This window comes from Bison bison, unplaced genomic scaffold, assembly GCF_000754665.1.
Source record: "Bison bison bison isolate TAMUID 2011002044 unplaced genomic scaffold, Bison_UMD1.0 scf7180017864035, whole genome shotgun sequence".
Taxonomy (NCBI): Eukaryota; Metazoa; Chordata; class Mammalia; order Artiodactyla; family Bovidae; genus Bison; species Bison bison.
In genome coordinates, this window is record NW_011494607.1 from 7,192,858 (window position 1) to 7,197,108 (window position 4,251).

Consider the following 4,251-nt stretch of genomic DNA (forward strand, 5'->3'; position numbering starts at 1 on the left):
GATTTGCAAAATGTCAAACAATATTATTGAAGTCACTAAAATAGTTTTTGTTTGTTTGCTTTTGGAAACAACAACAACAAAAAATCAGACTTGGCAGCCATGTTTGGCCTATGTGTGTGCAAGTGAATAGGGGAAATTAGTATTTAGAGAACAAGAGAGAAGAGTTGGGATTAACATATATACACTATTGTATATTGAATTGGCCAAAAAGTTGGTTTGGGTTTTTCCATTAAATGTTATGGAATGAACTTTTTGGCCAACCCAGTATAAAACAGATAACCAATACAGTAGTAAGGACCTACTGTATAGCACAAGGAACTCTACTCAATATTCTGTGATAACCTATATGAGAAAAGAATCTGAAAAAGAATAGATATATGTATATGTATTACTGAATCACTTTGCTGTGTACCTGAAAATAACACAATATTGTGAATCAATTATACTCCAATAATATTAAAAAAAGAGAGAGAGAAGAGATGAAAGGACAGTGAAAGAGAGGCAGGGAGATAGAGACATGGAGATGATGCTTTTGTTCCTGATGGCTTCTGGACCTGGTTTTAATCTCTCTTGAAGCCTGGCCCTGCCCAAAGGAGAGTTCTAGATTTCCATGTATTCTTCCATTAACCCCTTTTTCTATTTAAGCTGACTTGAAAAGGGTCTGTTCCTTAGGTGGGGAACATAAACATAAATCTGAATCCACAGACTCAGATGTGCAGGAAACAGGACCTTATAAAATTTTATATTGATATGTGAAAGTCACTCAGTCGTGTCTAACTCTGCAACCCCATGGACTATACAGACCATGAAATTCTCCAGGCCAGAATATTGGAGTGGGCAGCCTTTCCCTTCTCCAGGGGATCTTCCCAACCCAGGGATTGAACCTAGGTCTCCCGCATTGCAGGCAGATTCTTTACCAGCTGAGCCACCAGGGAAGCCCTTCTATTGATATAAATCAACTTAATTTTACTTTTGGGCCTACATTCTGCTGGGTTGATAAGTCATTCCTGAGGTTTCCCTGCCCATTTCCAGGTTGTATCCAAGCATTAAGAAGCTCAGTCTGGGAAAGCTACTCCCTCGAAGTCTCTATAAAGATAGAGCAGAAAGACACTGGTGATCATCCTGAAGTGGCTTCTCACAGCCATGAGGAAAGGCTTGGGGTCCCTTCTCAGTCTTGGCTGGGCATGTCTTGTTCATGCAGAGAAAACCTAAACAATCTTTCCATTTGGTTTTCTTGAGATATTCAGAGAAGGAAAGGGAATCTGGGGATCCCACAGGTAGCCAGAGTAGGGAGAGTGTATTTGCCCAAGGACCATGTAATGCATTTTCATCCTCTCCCTCCTCTCCGCACACCTTGCATTGGCAAAAACTCCAGTCTTTACCAGGCTCCCTTTTGTCTGTGAATGTGATCCTTTCAGCATGCCCTTCACCAGGCCCCTGGCCGTGATGATGGAAGTATCCACGTGAGCTTTGATGGCCCGGGGAAGTGTCTTGGGGGTGCCACTATTCTGGTCTACACACTTCCTCAGAGTGGGATAGGTCCCTCCATATGCTCCTATTCCGTCCTTTATTTTCACACCACCAGCGCTTCTGATGGTCCTCATTTGGGCGTGCCTGGATCCCCTTTGTACCTCTGTGAGCCATTCCATACACAAATCCTCACATGAATCCTGCAGAGGTGCCGTGTTCAGCTTCTCATACCATTCATCTAGCACTTAGCACATTGAGCTCCTTTCTGCAGGTCATTTCTTATGTGAGTGGCTTGTTTTCCTTTGGGAGTAGAGACTCTTTGCTCTGTGTATCCTTCAAGCCCAGTACAACATACAGTGTTTGGTGCCACTGCTGCTTTCATGGGAACACCAGAGGGGTCTTTGGAGGATTATAAGCCAATCATTCAATAGCTTTTATTTAGCAGCTGCTGGCTGCTATACTATATTGGGTCCTGGGGTCTCAAAGATAAATTGGTGACATCTCTTCTGTGAACACGAGAAAGCACAAGGAGAAGTGTCAGAAGAGTTCACTAGTGGAGAGTCTAGCTGTCTCCAACCACTTCAGGTTAGTTTAGAACCCCTTCCTCTCTGGTCCTCTGGTGCCCTCAGCCTTTATCCATGATAAGTGTACTTAGTATGCATGCTAGTGTGCTTAACATGCCATCTGTATGTTAAAAAATCTAACATTTGGACTTCCCGGATGGTCCAGTGGTTAAGACTCTGAACTTCCAATGCAAGGGATGCCAGTTCGATCCCTGGTCAGGGAACTAAGATCCCACAAGCGGCATGGCACGGCCAAAACAAAAAAAATCTAACCGTTTATTATGAAAATGTTAAACATATATACAAGTAGGAGAGTGTAACAATGGTCCTTCCCTGCTTCAACAATTATCAACATTTTCCTTTCTGGTTTCATCTCTCCCCACAGTTATTTTTTGTGAGAGAGAAATTTAAGGCAAATCTTAGATGCTGTATCATTTCATTCACTAATACCTCAGGATCCATCTATAAAAGATAAGGACTTTTGGAAAAATGTCACTGCAAAACTATGATCACACCTAACAAAATTAACAATAATTTCTACTGTCATCTAATGTCTGGTTTGTGTTTATTTTTTCTCCAGTTATCTCAAAAATGTCTTTTTTAAATAATTTTCATTTTTAAAGTTAGGTCAATAGTTGCATTTGATTGGTAGGTTTCTTAAGTTTCTCTTTTAATGCAAAACATTTTAATAGTTGTCAAAGATACAGTTATTAGAATTATCTAAATATCATCTATATAAAAATTGGTATATCACATTAGGTGATTCTATAAAATAAAAACACAAAATCACACAATTCCTGCAATCCAAGAATACACCCCTGTATCAATAGTGCAAATTACAAACACATTTTTAAAAAGAGATTCTTGAAGTTTAATTTCCTATCACTTCCTTTCCCACCCTGCACCATCCCCATGTATTTGTTGATGAAATCAGCTCAACTGTTTTGTTTCCACAATCAGTTTTGGCTGATTCCACTCTTGGAGTGTTTTTTACTATGTCTTTTTATTCCCTGCATTCCTTTCAATTGGCAGTTAGATCTAGAGACTTAACCATCCCAGGTGGTGTAAGTGGTAAAGAATCAGCCTGCCAATGAAGGAGATTCAGGAGACCTGAGTTCCATCCCTGGGTCAAGAAGATCCTCTGGAGGAGGAAATGGCAACCCACTCCAGTATTCTGGCATGAAAAATCTTGTCGACAAAGGACCGTCCACAATCCATGGGGTCACAAAGAGTCAGACATGACTGAGCAACTGAGCATAACCATAGTCAGATTATATTTTTCTGACAATAATACAACATCGTTGTAGATCTTCCATTATACCACATCAGGATGTGAATGTTGTATTCTCATGGTCTATGTTCTTGTCTTCCTGGTTTGACTTGCTGTTCCTCGGCGGAGTGGGGAGGGACTCTCAATTACTGTAGCCTCCAGTATGTTTGGTGACCCCTGAGTCCTTAGTAGCTGAAGAGCCAGTGAGTGGCTCTGCTGAGGGAGCCAGGAGAGGTTTCCTGCAGGACCTGGGTCTTGACAGATGAGCAGGCATTGGCAGGTAGGTGATGGGGCAGACAACCCAGAGAACAGACCTGGGTGAGTTCAGGAGTTGGCTTAACACTTGTGGGCATGGTCACGCTTAAGGACAAAGCAAGCACAAGTAGTGAAGTGGCATTCACTTTAGCCTTGGTAGTGATGTGGGCAGAGAAAGTAGCTCACAGAATTGTGCCAAGGCCACTTCTCTATTGTCTTTGGGTTTGTTCTGCTTGCAGTACAGATGAAAAATGCCCCCTGAAACTCAGGTGAGGGTTCCTGGGAAGCAGTGTTAGTAGCACTTGGGGGACTCAAGTGTCTTGTAGACATCAACCCCATTCACCCACTCATTCATGGAGACAGAAGGGAAGGACCTGGCAGAACAACAGCTTTAGACTCCAGTCTAGATTGGACTCTGGCTGGCTGAGTGACCTTGGGCAAGTCCTCCAAGACAGGAGTCCTGGTTCCGGTCCTTGGCATGTCAGGAACCGGGCCACACAGCAGGAGGTGAGCAGCAGGTGGGAGAGTGAACAGACCTTCATCTGTATTTGCATCTGTTCTTCTTGGCTCTCATTCCTGCCTGAGCTCCACCTCCTGTCAGGTCAGTGGAGGCATTAGATTCTCACAGCTGCTCCAACCCTACTGTGAACAGCGCATGCATGAACGAGGTTGTCTACTCCTTACGGGAATCAT